Source organism: Callithrix jacchus, chromosome 2, assembly GCF_049354715.1.
Source record: "Callithrix jacchus isolate 240 chromosome 2, calJac240_pri, whole genome shotgun sequence".
In the NCBI taxonomy this organism is placed as follows: Eukaryota; Metazoa; Chordata; class Mammalia; order Primates; family Cebidae; genus Callithrix; species Callithrix jacchus.
In genome coordinates, this window is record NC_133503.1 from 104489192 (window position 1) to 104512996 (window position 23805).

Here is a 23805-nt window from a genome sequence, read left to right on the forward strand (position 1 = left end):
CTTAGCTTAGCCTACCTTAAACATGCTCAAAACTCTTACATTAGCCTACAATTAGGCAAATCATCTAACAAAAAGTCTATTTTATAATGAAGTGTTGACTATTTCATGTCATTCATTGAATACTATATTGAAAGTGAAAAGCAGATTGTTTAATGGGTATTCAAAGTACGTTTCTACTGAATATCTACGGTTTTCACTCCATCGTAAAGTTGAAAGATTGTTAAATTGAATGACATTGAGTCATCATGACTGTCGGTATTCTTTATTGTCGGTTTCTGTATTTTTTATTTTCCTATAATCAGTATGTACTGGTATTAGTTTAGAGAGAAAATAATGATTACTTAATATTTTAGTCAATATTTGAAATTTTGAACATTTATGATATGTAGATATTATGGCGGTTTTATATGTACTTTTTCACAACCAACTATGACATGTAAGCCTAAGTAAAGAGAGACTTAAGGAGGTTGTTCTCATTTCTATGGAATGGAATAATGTCTATCCTTTTAAATAAAAGTTAGGAGAAGTAAAAAGTACTTGGTATGTAACAATATGCCTTTTTGTAAAAAATGCAATAAAATAATATGTAAAATATTCATCAAGGTACCAAGTTTTTTGTATTTCTGTAAAAGTCATTTCTATTTAAAAAAAATTTTATTGTAAAAATAATGAAGCTCTTCATGAATCAACTGTGAGATGGTGTAAAAAGAAAAACAAATGGTTTATCAATATGGGATAGAGAACATCAGAGGGGAAATGATCATTTGTAAAAGAAAGAATGGAAGTTGAGGTCCAGTTTTTACATTACTGTGTATGATGGATGAGTTAATTCCTCTGACTAATGAACCAAGTCTTTCTCTTGGCCAAAACTAATGAACTAGGATGTTTTGCAGATTCAATAGTGTATGGCAATCACTCCTCTGAAATAGACATGTGCCTTATGACAGCAATCGGATGTTAAATAATGATCATGTGAAGCCTTACCTGAAGTCACTCATTTTTTTCTTAAAGTGTTTAGAAGATCATGAAAATGGGATAAGTAGAATATAGTTAGGAAATATAGGGAAATTACCTGGTTTCATAAACATATGAGACATTTTTGGCATTGCAGAGTATTATAGTTAAAATCAGAAACACACCTTAGCAATATTATTTATATAATTTTAATATGATTTCAACAGCTTTTATTCAATCTTCACTTTTATTATCTCAAGTACATACTGTAATCTAATGAGGATAAAAACACAGGAGATACTCTTCTATTTGAATAAGAAAGAAGCATGGTAGAGTAATCCTGAATGACAAAGAAGTCCCTGAGAAATATAGAGCAGGAAGAGACACCAGGATATCTGATGAATCAGACTTTATTTGTCTCTTAAACATAATTCACAAGATTTTTCTGGCATTCTCAAGGGATATTTACACATCAAAGATACCTGAACAATGAAGATCACTTTTGTTAGTAATGTGTTCCATTATCCATACCCAATTTATGAACTGTAAAACATACAAAAATAGGAAGGGCTAAAACAGAATGAACAATGCTATGGTGCTACAAACATTTCTTGATTTACTATTGCTTATTTATAATTGACCAAGTCTTCCAGAAAAATGTGTTTGCTTTAAATCATGCCTGAAACTCTTATGTCAAAATCCAAAAGACTTTCTAGGCATATGTATTTCAAACCATATAGCAATTGGTAAATAAATAAATAAAATTTAGTTCAGGCAGTACAGGCCAGTAAATTGTTTAGGGCAAGCATTCTCAAAATTGCTTTCCAGCATATGCAAATAATGCTTCCACAGCTAAGAAGATGTAAAGTTACTTAACAAACACATAGAGAACATGCTAAAGGGAAAGTTGGGCAAAGTCTGTTCACATTTCACAGTTAAATGGAATTTCTGTCCAGCTTTCAATTATTTACCTGCATATTCATTTTATAAAAAAAACCTCATGTATTCTTCATAAAAACTTCCTAAAATAGTACAATTATTATGCCCACTTTATAGATGAGGAAAATAAGATATATGAGGAGGTTCAGAAACTTGTCAAGTCACACAGCTAGAAGTGGTTGATCTGGGTTACAAATCCTGCAGTCAAGCTTCGGAGTCAGTTCTTTTTTTTTCTTTTTTTAAATTTAATTTTATTTTAAGTTCTGGGGTACATGCGCAGGTTGTGCAGGTTTGTTACATAGGTAAATGTGTGCCACTGTGGTTTTCTGCACCTATCAACCCATCACCCAGGTATTAAGGCCCACATACAATAGCTATTTATCCTGATACTGAGTCAGTTCTTTTAACCACTGGGCTTTTCTGTGTCTCCAAGGGCTTGATAACATCCTCATCCCACTCAAGCACCAGCAACATCTGAGTTTCAACCCTTGCTCTATCATTTACTAGCAGATACTGGACAAATTACTTTAGCCTTGACTAGTCCCAGTTATATGCAGTCTATATGCATAAAATAGATGGAGTGCATAAAACTGATCCAATTGCACTGCTACAGAGATAAATAGAACAACGTATCAGAGGCTCTGGTTTTTCGTTTCTTTTTTTCAGGATTAGAAGGAGTAGAAGAAAGCTAATTGGTGTTTGAATCTTGGAAAAGTACATCTTATTAACTGGATCCTTCCCAATTTTCCTCTCTCTCTCTCTCTCTCTCTCTCTCTCTCTCTCTCTCTCTCTCTCTCTCTCTCTCTCTCTCCGTCCTGATTTAAGGTCTCCATCGATCTTCCAGGCTGGAGTGCAATGGCACACTCTTAGCTCACTGCAGCCTCAAACTCCCAGGCTCAAGTGATTCAGTCATCTTAATTTCCTGAGTAGCTAGTACTCCAGCCATGCACCACCACACCTGGCTGAAGAGATAATGTCTCACCACGTTGCCCAGACTGGTCTCAAACTCCTGGGCTCAAGCCATTCTCCTGCCTCAACCTCCCAAATGCTGGGATTTAGGTGTGAGCTACCACACCTGGCCCCAGTTCCATGTCTTCAATGGTAATTGTTCTCTTTCATTAAACCGATTAAATACTTTCCTTGATGGATATCTCTCACCACAATGGGCTTGCAAATTTTTCTGAGTGAACAGAATCACAACATTCTAGTTACTATGACATAGATTCACTACAGCAAATATAAATATATGCAGAAAACTTACTCTGGGATCAAAATGACACAAGAAGAGTGTGGCTGGATGTGATTTAAAGTGACTCTACTGACACAGATGATCAAATTCTGGCGCCTGATTCCTACGCTCCTTGGGTCGGAGGCTTCAGTTCTTTCAGATGCCTTCCTAGAAAAGCTGAGGAGGTGCAGTCCACATTTTTTCCTATGGGAAATGTCTTGTACTTAAATATTAAAAATAATGTCTGAGTGATCAAGTCACTAATTTCTCCAACCTACCCTCCCAGGTGTGTTGTAAAGGCCTTTAACTGAGTGATTGCTGGACACGTGAGGGAGGGAAATCTTTGACTTTCTACATTCTGGCCAATTGTATTTCACTTTTCAGTTTCATTTCAGGACTTCCTGATTTTCTTTCTAACTGATGAATCTCTCTCATTACTGTAGAAAGTCTAGGGATTTCTGTCTTTAGTTTCATTTTCTGTCTATTTTTTTCTTGCTTTATGAACCAATTCTGGCTTAATTGATTATGTATTTGCTGCTGTTGATTTAACATTGTTGCTCTTCTTTTAATAAACTAGTTCCTTCGAAATGCTTCTTTAAAAAAATATGTTGCACTAACATCTCAATTGTAACCTGAAATTTTAATAATTTATCTCATACTTACATGAAAGATAGTCTTCTTTATGTGTTCTCTCTAACTTGCTACATTTCCTATCACTATTCATCTATTTTATTGATGCATTTCCTTCATTATTTCTTAAAGGGAATTCATCTTGGTCTCTAACCGATGATATATTTAGAAAATTTATGTTTTTGTTTGGTTTATTGACTTGTGTATTTCTTCTGTCATGCTCTATTGGGTAGTTTTAAAAAATTATATTCTTTGCTCCCTAATTCTATAGTGTAAAATCCTGTTCCAAGAAACACTAACACTAACCCAGCTAACATATATATTTATATATATACATTTCATAAGCCTCATCCTTTTCCTGATTTTTGTCTACTCTTCACATAACCCACACCTTCATACACATTGCCTCAGCTCTTTGTACACTTGCATTTCTGTTGTTTATCATTGACAATGCCACACATATATCTTTTAAATATATATACATATTTCAAAATGGTGTTTTTTGTCTCAGAATTTACCTTTGATTACTACTATGATTCTTCAAATTAATAACTTAAAGTGATATCATCTCTCCTCATTTTTAGATATGCCTATCTTGCATGTATTTTCTACTGTGAGGTTTCTAGCATTTTTGCTCCATTTGAAGTGAAATATACACAGATCCAATTTCATAAAGTCCCCAAATGGCAAGAAATCAGATGTCACACCTTTGGCACTTGGAACCTGACAATGAATTTCCAACTGGCAATATGTATAGGCTCATCCTGCTCATTCACTAATAGTGAATTTTATGGGTTTCTTTTTTCTTGTTCTGCATTTTAAAAAGCTATTGATTAGGAATGGGCAAAGTTGATTCAAACATCAGAGTTATGTATGTAGACTGTCTACCCAGAATTCAGTTATTTAACTGCATGTTCATAGGCTTCTACTCAAGTATGGAAGAACAGGACTTTAATCATCAGAGAACATTTTCTTCATTTTGTACCTCCCTGATGTACATGTATCATAAAGTGTCTCCCTGGAAAAGTCCAGATGTATGTGGTTTGCCATATCAGTGATTTAACCACAATTCTGTCATTAATCATGTCTTTACTTTTTTTACATTTTATATATGAATGTTCTGTGTTTCAAAAAGTACATAGCATTGGGAACAGCAATGGCTTACAATTCAAATTTTTTTTTACTATTATATAATATGGCATTCTTTGCAGACTTACTAATTAATTCATTAAAAAGGGTGGCACGGCTGTAAAAATATTTCCTCTGGGGCACTATGAAGTGAATTAAAATGTAGGAAATGAGTGTGTTCAATGGATCAATGCATTTGTGACCACTCATTTTTTGTAAAGAATGAAATCTACTAGTAAGGGTAAAAACAAATGACAATAACAACTATAAAACCAATTTTGTGGAGCTCTATGACTCTATTTTTATTTCTGCTATGTAGATATTTCTTTCTTTGGTACTAGGATTACATTAATTACTGTAGACTCTTAGATACCCTTTGTTTCCTTTTATAAGTAACTTTGTAAAAAATCCTTATTTTACTCTTGAATATGCAAAAGTTAAGTTACAAAAACTCAAACATGCCTTGATTATCTGAAGTTTATACTTTCCATTAGTAAGTCTTAGTTCTCTTTTCACCATAGCCTCAACCAAATACTCTTTAAGTGTCTTTTCTTGCTCATTCTTAATATAATGAACTGTATCTTTAGATGTCTGTAGTAAGTTTTATCTTTCTTAATGTGACTCTTCTGACCTATTCTGGGATTTGGGTCACCAAGACTAATCACCAAAAAACCCTCAGTTTATGAGTAAATCATGGCAATAAACATTTTGATCATTTCCTTTATGTCTTAGTCTCTATGCAGATAATACATATGTGATCAAGTAGAAATGGTATCTATTCTCTCAAAATGTATATTTTTAATGTGGCGTTTTCTTTAGTTGTCTTAATCTTCAGTATGTTCTCTGTTCTTTAGTGACTAGAATAGAGAAAAATGCACTAGAGATGCAATCATTATTTAAAAACAAATTTATCAGTGGAAGGATAATCAGAACTAGTGACTTTTAAAACTCTTATTTAAGTAGTGTCCCAACACTGTTGCAAGCAATGGTATAGGAAATTCTGGAATAAGAAATTTTCTGACATACTAATCAAATTAAGGAATTATAAGATAAATAAGATTATAATTTGGATTATTGACCAAAAGAAAGGAGAGGCAAAGTAATAGAATAGTAAGCAAAACACAGAGTTGGAGTTAATAAGTAACACACTGGAGGAGTATTACTTTCTGGATACGATGTTTCAGGATAATTGTGATAAACAAAATATTTTCAATACAAAAAAATGCATGTGAAAGTGTGTGTATGTCTGTGTAAACTTATTGAATCAGAGAAAAAAGTAAATTTGAGCAAAAACAAATTGCCTTTTAGGATAGCCACACCATAGCTCACCACCTATGTTTGTTTAATTTGTGAGCTAAGAATTGTTCAGCATTGTAAATAGTTAAAAGAGAAAGTGATAATGTTTTTTCACCTTTGAAAATTATATAATTTTTAAATCATTTGATTATATATATTTGGGTTTATTGGGAGACTTTCAAATTCTATTCCATTGCTTTCTGTGTATATGCTTGTACCAGTACCATACAACTTTTGGTAATTACAATGTGGGAGTCCTACAACTTTATTTTTTTTTTCAATTATTTTGGCAATCTGGTGTCCTTTGTGGTTTCGTATGAATGTGAGAACCAGTTTTTTCATTTCTGAATGATTAGCTTTTCCATTTTGGGGGTGTTTGCTATTACAAGGGTGGGGAATGGGGGTGGGGGGCATGTCCTCTAACACTCTGGATTGTGTGTTTTGATTTGAGTGTCCTGTTGCCATCTTTTCAACTCTCTCCATCAACATTTTGATCATTCCTACATTCCTTCTTGTAAACCTAAACTTGTACATTTAGTTTTTTCTCCCAGGTTCAAGCGATTCTCCTGCCTCAGCTTCCCAAATAGCTAGAATTACAGGCATGCACCAACATGCCTGGCTAATTTTTGTATTTCTAATAAAGACAGGGTTTTACCATGTTGCCCAGGCTCATCTGTAATACCTGACCTCAAGTGATCTGCTTGCCTTGGCCTTCCAAAGTGTTGGTATTATAGGTGTGAGCGACCGTGCCTTTAGTTTTTACAATATGTAACCTTCCACATCTAATGAGCGTTTTCTCAGAACGTGTCTATTCTCTCTTGCGCCAAATACAAACCTAAATAATTCAGTGGCGTTTGAGGTTCTTTTTTTTTTTTTTTGAAACGGAGTCTCTCACTCTGTCGCCCAGGCTGGAGGACAGTAATGCAATCTTGACTCACTACAACCTCTGCTTCCCGGTTCAGGCGATTCTCCTACCTCAGCCTACTGAGTAGCTAGGATTACAGGAGCCGCCACTACACCCAGCTAATTTTTTGTATTTTTAGTAGAGACGAGGTTTCACCATGTTGGCCAGGCTGGTCTCAGACTCCTGACCTCATGATTCGCCCACCTTAGCCTCCCAAGATGCCGGAATTACAGACTGAAGTTCTTTTCTGAACAACACAGTATTTGAAAGAACATCTCTTCACCTGTCTGTTCTGTCAAGACAAAAGAGCTTCAGGGTAGCTTTCTTCTGACCGCCATGCATGGTGCTGTGTATTGTATTCTCTGAACAGTTGGTCTGCGAAGAATAATTTTAAGGGGAGAGGAATAATAATAAATTTTTTCTCACTTAACACTTCCCATATTTGGGAGATAGTCTTTAAAAGCATTGTATCTTAGAAGTAAATACTGACAGTGAATACGATGTAAAATGCTCTTTCTCTTGAGAAAATTTGTTCCAATCTGTTTTAGAAGGAAGGGAATGTGACAGGTTCCTTAAGAATGAACTTCTGCTTGGTGATACACAATTAATGAGAAATCTCCACATCTGATATATATATATATGGTTTTCACTAACTTTTATTTGCAACACAGTTGACAGTATTTTCTTTTTATGAAAAATATTTTTATGTTTATTTTCATGAGAAGGTTGAAAATTTATTTTTAGATTGTTGACATATTGAATCAAAAGTATGTAAACATTTTCTTATTTGTTTCTCTAGGAGAGAAAACATGAAGAAAGATATTTTTATTAAAGTAGTTATAAGACAAATAAGAATGTGAAATGGTTGTATAATACATGGATATTTAATCTATTTAATTTCAACTGCTTATAACTACTGAGATTATCAAATTATAGTTATATAGAATAAACATTTTATTAGCAATATTTTAGGTTGAATTATAACGTTTTAGCCAGTTAAAAATTAAACTTACAAATCATTAAGTAAAAAGCACACCATGGGCTCTAGAAATCTCTTTATCCTGAGGAAGCTATGAAAAGAAAAAGAGAAAGATTATTTCTTTTATTGCATTCCAGGTAATTAGCCCTTAAAGAAGCTGAAATTAAAGTAGGTAAAAAGATGGAAGTTGGCTTACATATTACAGAGAAAATTATCTGATTTTAAAGTATGTTAGAGAAATCACGAAATGATGACTTTTGGATTATATTCTTGCTTATGTTATTGACACAGATAAGATGTATAATTAAAGATAGAGTCATCATATCCAAACAATTAGATAAGATTATTGTCACCCAAATACCTAACTTATTTTATAGATAAAATTTTATATTTTATAAAATATTACTATTTTCCATATTGTATAGATAGAATGCCAATTTTATTTATACCTCACTTTAAAAATACTTTTCTTTTAAAATTGTATTGCAAAAATGATTTTATTAAAGATGTTACACATTTGTTATATTTAATTACAATTTACATATAGGCATGAAAGTCCTAGGACCCTAAACACATCCCACATTGAACTTGTCTCCTGCAGGTTTCTCCTCTAAGAAATTTTATTATATTGTATAATAAAGGGAATAATTGGCAAACAAATAATGAATAAGGACAAACCTAAATTTGGTTTCATCTTTTTGTTTAAAATACAAATTGTTTGCAACATTTGTAATCTTTTCACCCACCAGAGCTGAGAAAGCGGAGATACATTTGAATAAGAGACATAATGCTGAATCATCATGCCTGCTGCTTACTAGCCAGAGTAGGTAAATCTCTAAACAGCCTGGTGTCCACTGGTGGGTTTCTATATAGAACACTATAAATCCATTTGCCAATCCAGAGAGTCTGTTTCAGTTAATTTTTATTGTGTATATAATTACCTACATAGTAACAGCTACAGATGAGAACAAAACAGGAAAGGAATAGAATACACTTTGAGTACAATCTTAATTGAGGCCTTACTTGTTACAGGAACTTTGAAGAAAAGTTTTAGGAGAAGATGGAAGTTTTGATAGAACTTTTATATAACTTATCGATAATTAAGGAATAATGTGTATCTCTCCCTACTAGTTAGAATTCTCTACTATGAATATTGTATTTATCTATGTCTCCTTTTATGTCCTCAACTAAAGTTTTATAATTTTCTAAATAAATATAGTATACATATGTATACTGAGTATCTTATAATTTATATTGCTTTTTTATATGGGATTTAAAAAATTAACTTTGTTACTTTATGTTTCTAGTATTTGCAGTAATATTGAATTATGTGTATGAATCATATTCTTTCAGTTTAAAACTTTTTTTTGGAATTTGGTTTATTTTGTGGTTTGATCAGTGAATAATAAAAATTAGATTTTCTTTCTTTTCAACTCATAAGTATCACCTTCGTTTACCCATATTATTTTACTATGATTCTTATTTAAATATTAAATATAATCACAACAAATATTATTTTCTGTCCTTTTAATTTATATACAGAAACACTACCTGTTTCACTTTTAAGTATAAGGCTTGGATAGATTTTGGAAAATAACCGTTACCCATTGAAGGAAGTTCTCTTTTGGTCTTAGTGTTTTAATATATTTTGTCATAAAAGAATTTTTGGATATAAGAAATTTTTACAACTTTTGTGGGTGTTTTTTTTATTTCTTTAACTTAACATAATGCCTGACAAATACAGAATTTTTTTCATTTTAACTTATTTATGAAATTGTGGAATCAGTTCTACTTGGTCATGATAGTTCTTCTTTCTCAATGACTATAACATGGCCAGCTAAGATGGTTTTCTATTCTTATACTTGAAATGATTGCTAATTAATCCAAAGAACATTTTCTTATGCTAAATATATGGACTTTGTCATGATCAATTTTAAATATATCTCTAACTCCATAGATGCAATCATGTGAAAAGCCTATTTTTGTCTTCTGAGGTTCTGCCATTTTTTAGACCAACAGTTGGCAAACTTTTTGTGTATGTCCCACATAGTGAATATTTTAAGCTTTGAAAACCATATGGTTCTTGTCTCAAATACATAAGTCTGCTGTTACATCCCAAAAGCAGCCAGAGACAATGTTACATGAGTGTAACTATTTTCAATAAATAATTGATTATGGACATCAAAACAAATGTTGACACAATTGAAAGGAGAACTAGATAATAATAGTGATTTAAATACCCCACTATCAATAATGGATAGAACAAACATCTCCACAGAACTTCAATAAGGAAACTGAAGACTTAAAACAAAAACCAACTATACCTACCAGACAGACAGGTATTCCACACAGCAACAGAATAATATGTATTTATCTCAAGTGCACATGAATTAGGCCATAAAACAATTCTTGACAAAATTTAAAATATCAAAACTACAAAAAAGTATGTTTTCAGCCACAATGAAATGAAATTAGTAATCAATATCAGAAGGAAGACTGGAGAATCTGGTGCAAATTAAACAACATACTCTTAAGCTATAGGTCAAAAACAAATCAGTAGAACAATTTGAAAGTATTTTCAGATGAATGAAAACAATAGCAAAATTATGGAATCTAGGAAAAGCAGTGCACAAAAAGAAATTTATAGCTGTAAATGCCTATAGAAAAAAAAAGTACTCAAATCAGTAACCTAACTTTATACCTTAGGAAACTAAAAATAGGAGAAAACTAAACCCAAAACAGGTAAAACAAAAGAAAAAAATTGGAATAGAGATAAACAAAATAGGAAATAGAAAAATAATAGAATCAATAAACCAAAAGTTTGTTTGTTGAAAAGATCATCAAAACTGATAAGCCTTTAGCTAGACTAAGAAAAATGAGTGAGGATACATAACTCAAATAAGAAACGAAAGCAGGGGCCGGGCACTGTGGCTAATTCCTGTAATCCCAACATTTTGGGAGTCAGAGACGGGCAGATCATCTGAGGTCTGGAGTTTGAGACCAGCCTGGCCAACATGGTAAAACCCCATCTCTACTAAAAATACAAAAAGTATCCGGGTTTGGTGGCAGACACCTGTAATCTCATCTACTTGTGGGACTCAAATGGGAGAACTGCTTGAACCGTGTGGCAGTGGTTGCAGAGATTGCACTCCAGCCTGGGTGACAGAGTGAGATTCCATCTCAATAAAACAAACAAACAAACAAATACAAAAAAACAAACAACAACAACAACAAAAGAAATGAAAGCAGAGCCATTACTAGTGACCCTACAGAAACAAAAAATGATAAGGAAATTGCCTTATAATACTTTTATATATTGTGCTTTTTTATATGTACAGTATGATTGTACAAGTAAATAAGTAAGCAAACATCTCACAACAAAAAAAGATTTATGATCTTACTTACTGGTGACTTCACTTATTGATCAACTTTCTAAACAAAAAAGAATCAGCGCCAATACTATTCAAGTTATTCCAAAACATAGAAAAGGACAGGGCACTTTCTAACACATTCTATGGGGCCAGCATTACCCTGATACCACACAAAGATTTCACAGGAAAATACAACTATAATCAATATCCCTTGTTAATACAGACGTAATAATCCTCAACAAAATAATAAAAAATCAAATTTAGGAGCACGTTAAAAGAATGACATATGCTGAAAATGTGTGATTTATCTCATGAATGCAATAATGATCAACATAAGAAAATCAATGTAATGCTCCACAGTACTAGGACAAAGGGAAAAAAAATCTCGACAGATGCAGAAAAAGAAATTTGACAACATTTAATACCCCTTATGATGGGAACTCTCAACAAACTAGGAATACAAGGGAGTTTCCTTAACATGATAGAGGGTGTTTATACAAACTTTATAGCCAGTATCACACTCAATGGCAAAAAGACTGAAAGCTTTTTTCTACAACCAGAAACAAAGCAAGGGTGATCAAGTTTACTACTGATGTTTCACAGTGTATTGAAAGTCCTAGCCAGAGAAAATAGGCAAGAAAAATAAAAAAGGGATCCAGAAAAGAGAAACAAATGAGAGGTGGCTCATTCCTGTAATCCCAGCACTTTGGAAGGCTGAGAGGCAGGTGGATCATGTGAGTTCAGGAGTACGATACCAGCCTGACCAGCATGGAGAAACCCCATCTCCACTAAAAACACAAAAATTAGCCAGGAGTGGAGGTGCATGCCTGTAATCCCAGCTACTAAGGAGGCTGAGTCTGGAGAATCCCTTGAACCTGGGAGGCTGAGGTCGCTGTGAGCTGAGATTACGCCATTGTACTCAGCCTGGGCAACAATAGTGAAACTGTCTCAAAAAAACAAAAGAAAGAAACAAGAAACAAAAAACAAAAAAAGAGATAGAAAAGTAAAACTATTCTTATTCTTAGATGAAATTATTTTATAGAGAGAAAAGTCCATAGAATGCACACACACACACACACACACACACACACACACACCCCTAGAGCTAATAAGCAAATCCAAGAGTTGCAAGGTACATAGCATAATGATTAAAAATTTCATTTATAATAGTATCCAAAAGAATAAAATTTCTGTGGATAAATTTAACAAAGGAAGTGAAAGACTTGTACACTAAAAGCTACAAAACATTGTTGAAATAAATTAAACATGACTTAATTTAAAAAACCACCCATGTTCATGAATTAGATCTGATATTATTAAGATGACAGTGTTACCCAAACTGATGCACAGATATAATTTCAGAAGCAGAAAAGACGATCCCACATTCATGTGGAATTACAAGAGACTTCATATAATAAAAACAATATTAAAATGGAAAACATAATTATTTAAAATGACCTATTATCATAATAAATCATTACAAAGAGAAATAACAGTAAGTACACAGATTAACAAAATATAAAAGAGCACTGTACTTGTACAAAATCTAATAGATTGTAAAATATCTTTAAGTAATTACTCAATAATTCTAACTTGTCAGCAGGCAATTATTTAAGGAAGAAAATTTTAAGGAAGAATAATGATCTCAAGGAACACCCAGACACATAAGGATTGGTAAATTATGTTAAACATTAAATGACATCTTATTTCATTAATATATTATTTCAAATTTTATATAATTATGTACACTTAATTTGAGTGACATTCAATGCTGATATTAAACTTTAAATGACATTATTTCATTTAAATATTATTTAAAATTTTACATAACTATGTACACTATTTTATGAATGACATTCTGTGCTAATACTAAAACCTGACCCAGATTTCTGACATAGAAAATAAATTGTACATATAATTGTAGATGTCAAAATATTTAATCGAAGGTATATTAAATATCCCATCACTTATATAGATTATATTATATGTTATATTTGTTGATAAATTATTTATAAATTTTATAAAATATTATTTTATAAATTAAAATAAAATATAACAAACATATATATGGTCCCATACACACTATTTGATATTTTTAGTCACTTTTCTGAAACTTCATGTGAGCTTGTGATTTTCAAGGTATGTTTCAAAAATTTGAGTTTAATTTCATGGTTATTTTCACAAAGTTGTTGATGTTTATTAATAATAGTATTCTATAAAACCTGATTTATTTTTCGCTTGAATATTAATAACTCAACTTTTTAATATCTGTTGTTTCTGGTCCATTTACTGAACATTCTACAATATTTGTAATCTAACTGCTTCTCTTTGTGTTGTTATTTAAATGTATTTTCAAGGGAGAATAATATCTCTCTCTCCTTATGATGATTAGACACTATATTCTGTGTCCTTATTACTGAATTGTCTATATTTTTTAATAACAAAATAACGTGAAAGTATTACATTACAATTTTTGATGTTATGTGAATGCCTTTAGTGTTCACTATTTAGCTGTTAACGATCACACTTCTTTTCTCACTTTGTCAATACTCTGTGCAAGAGTTTATTCAGTATCTTTTCAGAATATTTCAAGTTAATTTTGTGCTTTACTTACTAAAATTGAAACTATGTCTGTATATACGATTTTTTAAAAATTCGGTAAGAATAATGATAGATGTGGCATAAAACAAACTCCAACATTTCAGTGTATGTGTACAAGAGGGGTTTATATTTTAGTCTCAGAGTAGTCCAATATTGTTTTTGTTGTTCAACAAGCAGTTTTCTTCTACGTGGTGTATCAGGGACCCAGAATCCTTCTACTTTGCGTTTTCACCATCCACTAGGATCTCCTTTTAACTAAAAGCATGTCTTAGTTATATATGTCACTTCTACTCTCATAACAATAATTAGTTATGTGGTTTTATATACATTCAAAGAGGATGGGGATGGAGATGGGGTGGAAAATGCAGTCCCTGGATAGGCAGCTTCATCTCAGCGGCAACTTTTTGTAAAGAAATTAAAACATGAATAGCTAACAGTTATCTCTACAAAGGTGGCTGCCTGTTATTGCTGAAGCTACTTCATTTAGAATCAGATTCATCCCTACCTTAATCCCTCTTTCAAATAGAACATCATATAATTTCAGTGGTACTCAAAAACAATATAACTACACTTTGCTCTGGTTGATAACATTTTTGTGAGATTTTCAACACAATATTTTCAGTGCCAGAGCAATGCAGAATCATTAAAGACATAATAAATACTTTTTAGCTAGTATTAAATGTAGTTGATATGGATAAAAAGTAACATACTTGATTATTGGGTGACATAATGCTCTTACATGTTACTTATTTTGCACAAATCAACTACTAGCTTACCTTCAGTGTTTATAAATCTTCATTAGCCTTAAATTCAAATAGCACTAATTTTTTTACATAAAAAAATCAATGCCTATTTCTTATAAACCAAAGTTCTGAATGAGTCACATCATTTTGTGTCATTTCAATTGCTTTCTCTGTGGTAATAGACTAGGAAGATGAACCATGTAAATTTGCATATAGATGAACTAAAATAGTTTCAGACACCTCTATGAGTAAATTGTGAAGACAGATTGAAAGTGAAACAGTTAGATTCTGGCAAATTTACCTTTGAGAATTTGAGATCTACTACTACTATGATGTTTAAATAAATAGTGGTCTTCAAACCTAGAACAGAATTACACGACAACAGGCCTATCGACAATAGGTGGTCCGAAATGAAATTTATAAATATAAACTTTTATTTTTTTTTTTTACTCTCAATGAACAAATTTGCCTTGGGTATTACATACTTGCAGTGATGATCTATTTAATATTTTTGTTTTAAATTGCTGCTTGTATCTGATTGTAAAAGCAAATTACTCGCATACAAGTGAACTTGAAGATTGAAGAAAACCCAGCATGGGAGCTATGTTAATAATTAAAATTCTAAGCCCTTCAGTAGGTGATTATTGATTTCTAAACCACTGAATATAATGAGGCCCTGGATGATTCATTTCTTAAGAAAGAAAGAGGGAAATGGAATGAAAATCAATGAGATATTTTAGTGACTACCTTGTGTTTACAAATTTGCTAGCCCAGGAAGGAAACTGAACTTTTTCTGTCCCTTTCTTGGCCTTAAGTAATTGAAAAGGTTTGAAATTAATAAGTTTAGAATATCTTAAATGTTAAAACTTGATTGCATATTTCTATATTACATTTTCTGTGTCTAATATCATTATTTACAGATAACAGAAGATAGAGAAATGAAGAAAGGCTATAGTAGTCAATGAAGTCATATTTAAAAAGGGTGGAAAAGATAAGTGGGTGAACTTTTCAAAGAAAAAAGGAAAGTCCATGGATTTTACTTTTTCAAAAATGTAGATGAAGAAATAATCATGGTGTAGTGCCAGATTACTTCCAGCGTGAATTACATCTGAAGGTAGAAATCTGGAAGGAGTGGAAGGTTAAGTTGAAATCCACAGGAGAGTGTCAGATAGGAAAAGGTTCTTTTTGCATTTTAATTTTTGTTGTGACAAACATATGCATATTAATTGCATAACATTGTGGAATATTGAAGCACAAACAGTACTATAAAAATCATTTCTAGTCACATCATAAGTATAATATTGTGGTAATTCTCAGGCATTATAAAACATTTTTAAATCATCTCACCAGTTTTTTTTTTTTAAACATAAGTCAATTTCCTGATAGAACCATACATTATTGCCAAGTTTCCTAGCGTAGAAAACTTCATAAATAGCTGTTTCTCTTCATCTCCCTTGCTCTCCCTCATTCCTGCTCTCTGCCTTCCTCTACCTCTCCCTTCTCCACTCCCCCTCTACCTTTTTCTCTCTCTCTTTTCTTCCTTCTACACATTCCATATAATGTTAAAAATATTTTCCCCAGTTTATATTGTTTTATTTGTTTGGGTAGTCTTAGAAAATAATAGCTAGGCAAGATACCTTGCATTGCAGAGGATCCTAAGAACCAATAGAATGACAGTGTCATACAGGATGAACTGAAGGGAGAAAAGGGTCCACAAGTAGGAATATAAATGAAGTCTGAGTAAGTTACACACAAGGGGCTAACTTTGTCTTAGTTTTTCTTTCCCATGCCCCTGACTGAATTGTATCTTTAACTTCAGGCTTTTAGTATTTCTAAGATGAGTGTAGGTATACCTACAGAAACAAATTCTACACTAAAATGAGAAGAAACAATAAGAATAAACACTCAACTAAAAAACTAAGTTCTAAATGTGCTAGGTTAGTTAGTTCCTAGGGACTGCACAATTTTCTTCATTTCTTGATATGTAGTTGGAATATAGAACTGGTTCAATTTATATTGTCACTTGCTTTTTTTTTTAAGTTAGTACCTTCTGTTCTAATGGCCCTTCTATGCAACACTTAAAATGAAATATCAAGTCTTCCAACAGAAAATGGGTGTGAAAAAAAATCATGGGAAAAAATGTACTTTCATTGAATGTGCACAAATACAGTTATAAGACATCCATTACCAAGACTCTGTTTCTCTAATCAATTCTCTGTTATTAAACTCCATCCGATCTTTATAAGAGTAAAATTGAAAATAGTATTTGTAAAAGGGTTCTTTGTGATGTCCACATGCACGTGATTGTGATCAAGCCTAACAAATCATCAGAGATTTGAAGGTATCCATAAGCAGAAATTCCATACACACCCCAAATATATTGTTCTATAGGATCAGTTAACCATATCACCTATTCATCCTATACCAATGATTAATTCTCAACCTTAAAGTAGATTTTGTATAGACATCTTAATTATTTGTATAGACCAACCTACTTTAGAATTTTCTTAATTTCTATGTTGAAGTATTAACACAGTATTAAAATATTAACACAGGTAACACAAAACAATAATTCTATTTTGATCACACTCATGAAAAAGCTGGAGAATAGGTAAGTTGTCAATGTCTCTCCTGCCTAAAAAATGGTCATTTGGAAATTTGAAGAAATAACCTTTCTCTTGGTTAACCTGTTGAAGAATCATTTCTGTGGAATCATTTTTCTTAGACCTTGAAATATTTATTTGCATGTGTAAGTTCCACACTTTCATTGTTTAATTTTTCTCCTAAATATTGCAGATAATCAGATATCTCTGATTGAAAAGACACTCTTTCTTGGAACTTCCTCTTTCATCACTCAAGTACCTGATTCTTATAAAATTTGCATTTATTTGAAAAATCCATGGCTCAGAAAAACTGATAGCCAAGTCTTCAAGTGCGTCTTATAATTTGTCCAGTGGGGTAGAATCAGGACTTAGGGAAAATGCATTTAAAATTTCTATGTAAAATATGTTTTCTTTCTTATACAGAAAAACGACTTGTTTCCTTTCCATTTTATGTCAAGTGTAAGTCTTCCAAAGATATGATACTATTTTATCTGCTTTTTTACAATCCAATTTGCTTCATTATACAGTAAGAAACATGATTCTGATATTCAGAGCAGCAAGAGTTCACATTCCTGGTTACCACTTCTAAATGTGTGAATTGAGGAGTAACAAAGAAACTCACCAACTCACCTCAAGTTGAATTAGTATTTTTTACCATATATATTGGGAATAACAAACTTGTTTTTTTAACAGGCGTACCATAAAAATTATTCTGTTAATGTTCTTTATCCTGGCGGAAAAAGTACCACCTATGAGTAATTTGATAGTCAGTGTTTGCCAACATGATACTCTAAAGTTTGGACTCTCCATTTTTCTTTCTTATACACGTATTACCACACTACTCTCTCTAGTCACGCTATTTTCTACTGAAAAAAGCTCGGTAACACCACATTTTTTTTTCCTGCTTCCTATTTTACATAGTTCCTAACCTTTGTTTCTTTATTAATCCTCCCGTTTAGAAAAAAAAAAAAAATGTGACGCTTGCTGCCACACTCATTTAATTTTACATAAACACTCTCTTTGAGGCTGAAGCCAAACTGATTTTTAAAGTGAAAATAAAATGTAGAAATTGTTCTTGGAGTTATTTCTAAATAGGACTAGCATCAGAATCCTCCAAATCATCAGACTCATCTATTTTGGAAAAAATCAGATTTATCAAATGAATCTTCAGCCGACAACTGTGCGAGAAGGATGTTAGCATCACACGTAGGAATGCTACGTTTCTAGGATTTGACATTTTCAGCGATCGAGCGTTACTATATTATATAAATAAAATTACCACTACTAAAAACAGAATGCTATAAATAGAATGATATCTTTTGTTTCCAAAGTTAATGCACTAGAGCAATGAGAAAATAATAATAGAAGCAAGCTATTTCCTAGCAAAGTTATCTCCAGGTAAACGCGGCAGCCGTAAGGGCTGCCCGCAAGTATTCTCAGGGCAAACCGGAAGAGGGTCAATTAAACAAAAAGTACTGTGGCCCTACTGTGTGCCATGCAGTGTTGGATGTTTGGGACACAAAGATAAATAAGAAGATGAATACGAAAGTAAATAAGAAACAAAATTGAGCCATAAACTATCCCATTTCCACAATTTTTTAAATTGAATTTTGGCTGCGCCATTTCGGAGGAAGAGGAGGAGGGGGAAGGGGAGGGTGAGGAGGAGGAGGGGGGGAAGGGGAGGAGGAGGAGGAGGAGGAAAAGGAAGAAGAAGAAGAAAAGAAAAATTCACTCTGAAACCAGAATTTTGAATTTTGTCAAACTCTTGACTGGTCCAAATCATTTTTCAGTATGACTATCCAGAGCCCCTGCTTTGGACTCTACTGTATTCTCCTGAGACTTTACACTTCCCAATTCCTATGCTAGAACAAAAAATGCTTAGGTTTTCCCACTTCGTCTATTTCAAGCCTCATTGTTACTGGCTTTTCTCCTCCAGAAACTCACTTTCCACCTTTTAAAAAGTATTATTATTCTTTCCCAGGTCAGGAGACACCTCCTCCTGGCATCTTTCATTGAATTTCAAATGAAGATAGGGTTCCCCCCCACCCCCTGCTCTCATGGCACTTCTTTTCTGTATCTCTCTTTGCATTAATGACTATACAGACATTGTGCATTGATATTTCTGCCTATTACTCTATACTGAAGCTACTTGAGGGCTGGAATCATACCTTCATCATTAGCATTTTTTGTGCTCCCCCATCATTTTGCTCAGGAGCTGACAAATTATCACAACTACTAAGCTGAGCCTATTGTAGCATCAAAACAGCCACAAGCAATACATATACCATGATTATGTTCCAACAAAACTTCATTTACTGCAACAGGCATCAGGCCAGATTTGGCTTGCTGGCCATAGGCTGCTGACCCCTACTCTAGCATGTTTGTGTCAAATAAATGTTGTGGAGTGAGTGAAGGAATGACTGGATCCTCTCTTTGTTTTTGTGCTTAAATTCCAAATGTATAAAATGCCTAGTACTTGTTTCCTCTAGAACAGGCCTGTCATATAACTTCCTTCTCCACTACGCATTGGTTTCTCATCCTAGATTTCCAGAGAAGTATTTGGAGAACTTTCCCTTATTGACAAGTTTCTTCATATCTGCAGCCTGTGTAACAGCATTCTTTCCCATTTATTCTGCCTTTTGGTTGACTGTCTGCCTATTTGTCATAAAGTCCCATTATCTCTCTATTATTAACATCCTACATTGCCCATGAATTAGCAATAAGGACTCCATATCTTCTGTGTACCTGGCATCGTGAATCAGACATAGTCTCTTCCTCACTGCCCTAAGGTCATGTGTGTCAAATAGAACAGCTACGAGGAATGAAAAAACATATTCCATTCACTTAAACAATCAAGGAGTTTGTTTTTCTCAAACATCAGTAACAGTCTGGAATTTTGTCAGGTTACTGACATTTTTAAGGAGTCAAGTTCTTTCAATATTCTGTTTTACCCTCCTGACACAAGGCCTTTGTCCTCATGTTCACAAGAGAGCTGCTGAAAATCGAAGCATCATAGCCACATTCCAGATAATACAAAGGGAGAAGGAGACTAGAATACTAATTTATTTCCACTCGAGTCTCATGTGTAAATTCTGTGTCACATACCATTCCTAACTGAACAGCAGATTGGGAAATAGTGGTAGCACCCTTTTAACTTTTATGTTGAAAGACCTCAGGAACAAAGGTTTAAATAGATATTGAGTGAATTTACCTGCAGTATGTGCCACATCATGCAGCCACTAAATATTGTTTTGCAAGGCTGAATGTTTTATTACACTTGCAGAGGGGCCTTTAATCTCCAGCTTTGACCAAACAATTTTCAGAATTTTCTTAACACCATCAAATTTAATGTAAATTCAAACTATTTCATGTGCAAGTGATTATTTTGTGTTTCCAGCTCTCCCTTTAACATCCTCACTGTAAATTCTCTTGACATTGAAACAAATTTCGCCTACTTGATCTAAATATTAGTACATTTTGTGATAAAACTCTACATGGAGAAAAGTATACGTTATAATATTTGATATTTGAAGAGCAATTTATATTTTCAGAGTACTTTAAAATCACGTATCCATTAATCTTATTTAAATATTATATTGACCCACTTTTCCTTTCATTATGGATAAAAGGCTTTTAGTAGAGAACTGCAGTAATTGAATGTTATAGCTAAGGAGATGAAACATTTCACATTCACTTTTCTATAATAAAATCTATTGAAAAATAACATGGTTGGGATAAAGTAGAAGAAGCTAAAGGGCAAAGGGAAATTTAATTTTTTTTAGGATGAGGACACCATCCTTTCTAAGGCCTGCACAGATATTTTAAAATTTCTGTCTTGGAGAGTTTACTTTAGCTCCATAGGAATGTATAAAAATTTAATGTTGAAAAAGGACTCATCAGACGGGGAATGATAAATAAATGCTAAGCAATAGCCCTTTACTTTAAAGAAAGTTATCGAAGATATTTCTAATTTATTATAAGAAATCTCAATGATAATTTGTAATAAATCTCTTTAGTAAGTTAAAATTATATTTAAGAGATGAGCAAGTTTTCAAATTTTTGTAACATTACACATTGTTTAGTCTGTGTAAACTCCAAAACCTACAAATAACATATGCATATATATGATGTATAGTATACATAGGCTCCCATCTTCCCTGGTAAGATTTTTTAAAATCCCTCCTTTTTTGAATCTTACCTTCCTGGTTCTATCCAGTTTTTAAATTATTGAGTCAGCCTGTGACCCTGAATCAACCTCTTGCCTAAATGAAAAATAATCTCTGAAAATTAGGTCTCTAATTGTTCATTTAGATTGTTACAATCAGCTTTGCTATTCATAAAACAAGTTTCTCAGTAAGATTTAATAGGCTTGAAATCAACCTCCACCATTTACTTGATCTCTTTTAAATTTTGAAATAATTTTACACTTAAATAAAAGTTTCACAAATACACTTCACTAGCTTTTCCTTATATTGGTATAGTGCAAAATTATAGTATAGAGGCATACTATATACTCATTTAATAGCACTTCACAAATAATGCATTTCTTTCTTAAAAATTGAATGCTTATGGCAACCTTGCTATGTCAAGCAAGTTTATCAGTATTGTTTTTCTAAAAGCATGTGCTCACTTCATGTCTGGGTCATATTTTGTGAATACAATATTTAAAACTTTATTATTATAACTGTTATGGTGATCTGTGATTAGTGATCTCTGAAGGTATTCTAGTATTTGTTTAGAGGTGCCATGAACAGTGTCCACAAACGATGAAGAACTTAATAGACAAATGTGCTCTGACTGCTCTAATAACAAGCCATTGCTGCATCTCTCTCCCTGTAATCTGGCCACCATATTCCTGAAAACACAACAGTACTGAAATTAGGCCAATTAAAGATTATACAATAGCTTCTAAGTGCTCAAGTGAAAAGAGAGTCACACATCTCTCACTTTAAAAAGGGTTAGAAACGATAAAGCTTAGTGAAGAAGGCATGTCAAAAAATGAGATAGGCCAAAAGCTAGGCCTCTTATGCCAGTTAGCCATGTGTGAATGCAAATAAAAGTTATTGAAAGATATTAAAAATGCTACTCCAGTGAACATATGAATGACAACTAAAATAGTATTGTTGCTCAAATGGAAAAAGTTTGAGTGGTCTAAATTGAAGATCAAGCTGATGTGGGGCAGGTGAGCCCCAAAGTGGGGGTTAGGCTGTGAGTGTTAGCGTTTTGCCCAGGAAAGAATTCAAGGACAAGCTGCAGGTAGAAGAATCAACTTTATTAAAGAAGTAGTCTTACAGTTCCTATGGTTACAGCTCTATGACTGCTTCTGCAGAGCAGGGCTAACCCATAGGCAGACAGTAGCAGCTCAGGGCAGTTTACAGTTACATTTGTAGCCACTTTTAATAATATGTAGATTAAGGGGCAGTTTATGCAGCAGTTTCCACAGCAGTAACTTTTGGGTCATCAGGTCATTGCCATGGAAAGGGGCAGTAAATATTGGGTGTTGCCATAGCAATGGTAAACTGACATGGCACACCGGTGGATGTATCTTATGGAAAACTGCTCCTGCCCCCGACCTGTTATAGCTAGTCTGCAGTTTGGCCTGGTATCTCAGCCCCACCTTTGGAGTTGAGTCCCATCTCCCATATAATTCTGCCCTTAGAGATTAGATATTCTTCCTCAAACTTAAGGACCTATTAAAGGGTGGAGGTCTGTCTTCTGTAACTGCTTTCTGCTGAGGTTATGGGTATAGGCCCTACCTAGCACTGGAGAAGTAAAAATCTCTAGATACCTGATATAAAGAGCCCAGAAGCAGTACATATTTATTCTCCAGGTCAGTAGACAGGATAGGTTGGAAAACTTGTACCAGCATTGTCTTTGCCTGGAATTATTGTAGCCTGAAAGGGAAATATTACTAAGAGGTTAGACAAGCAAGGGCCCAAATTTAGTAAAAACAAAATAGGTAACAATGGTTCTAGGAGAGGAAAAAACCAGGTGAGACATGGGAAGACATATTTTTATGGTTGACTTGATGTAAGTGGTTTTATCTGTACAATCAGGTAGCTTGCTTGTACATCTTTTGAATGCTAATCTGAATTTGTTCAAAGTTGTTAATACATGTCCAGCAAGTTTTATTAATAACTGCACAGACCCCCCCTTATTCAGTGATCTGGTCTGGCTGATTCCCCACCCAAATCTCATCTTGAATTTCCACATGTTTTGGGGGGAATCCAGTGGGTGATAATTGGATCACGGGAACAAGTCTTTTCCCTGTTGTTCTTGTGATAGTCTCATGAGACCTGATGGTTTTATAAAAAGGGGATTTTTCCTGCATAAGCTCTCTTCTCTTCTCTGATGCCATGTCAGTCATGCCTTTCACCTTCTGCCATGATTGTGCAGCCTCCCCATCCATGTGGAACTGTAAATTCATTA